This window comes from Rattus rattus, chromosome X, assembly GCF_011064425.1.
Source record: "Rattus rattus isolate New Zealand chromosome X, Rrattus_CSIRO_v1, whole genome shotgun sequence".
Lineage (NCBI taxonomy): Eukaryota > Metazoa > Chordata > Mammalia > Rodentia > Muridae > Rattus > Rattus rattus.
The window spans coordinates 80,182,927-80,183,916 of NC_046172.1; positions in this window are offsets into that span (position 1 = coordinate 80,182,927).

Below are 990 nucleotides of genomic sequence, written 5' to 3' on the forward strand. Positions count from 1 at the left end.
CTCATAGAAGTAGGGGGAGGGGGATGAGATAAGGAGTTGCCAGAGAGGAAGCCTGGAAAAGGGATAATATTTAAGATATCATTCAAGAAAATATCCAATTTGAAACAACAACAACAACAACAACAAAAACTAATGGCAGTTGCTGGAGAACGGCAATGCAGAAAAAATAAGCCTTTTAATCTGAAAGTGTTAATTAAGAGGGCAGGTGATACAAAACAAAGGGAGATATGATTATATATAGGAACATCTTGTTTAAAGAAACCTTTAAAAGTGAAAGTGAGGTACTGAGCTGAGGTAAAAGTTCATAAAGCATCTTACCACAAGGTGTTTTAGTTCTTTATGGCACTTTGAGCTTCTCCCTTTCCTGTGCTCTAGTCAACAGATAAACCCCAGGGATGGTACAGCTTCCAGGCTTCCCAGGAAAATAGATTTCTTTCCAATGTTAATATTGTGAATATTTCTTTCCAGTGTTAATAATGTGCTTTAGTGAAATTCCTATTCCCCTTTCCCAATACTAGACATTTTCTATGATTAAAAATATTTAAGAATGAGTAATTTACAAAGAACTTCCCAAAATTAAGTGAATGTATGGGAGAATAGTGAAAATAAAATCATTATATTTATTATGAGAGAAGAGAAATATTCACAGTCAAAGATAAAAAATGAGTGATTGCAATATTAGGTACTTTACATAATCAAGAATAGATGTAAAATCTGCAAATGAGAATGGAGAAAGGACATGTTACATGCAAATTTGCATAATTAGTCCTATCTGCATCTTAATTAATGTATATGAAGGATATAATAGGAAAACAGAGAATTTTCAGGAAGAGTCTGGACTCAATGAAAATTCCAAGCAAGATTATCACATATTCCCAGAAGGGACTTAATAAGATATTAAATTCACAAAATGAAGCAATAAGTAACCAGAATTCTCTAGAATACAGACCATACCATCCATTTACAAAAGATATGTCTTTGCATATTTAT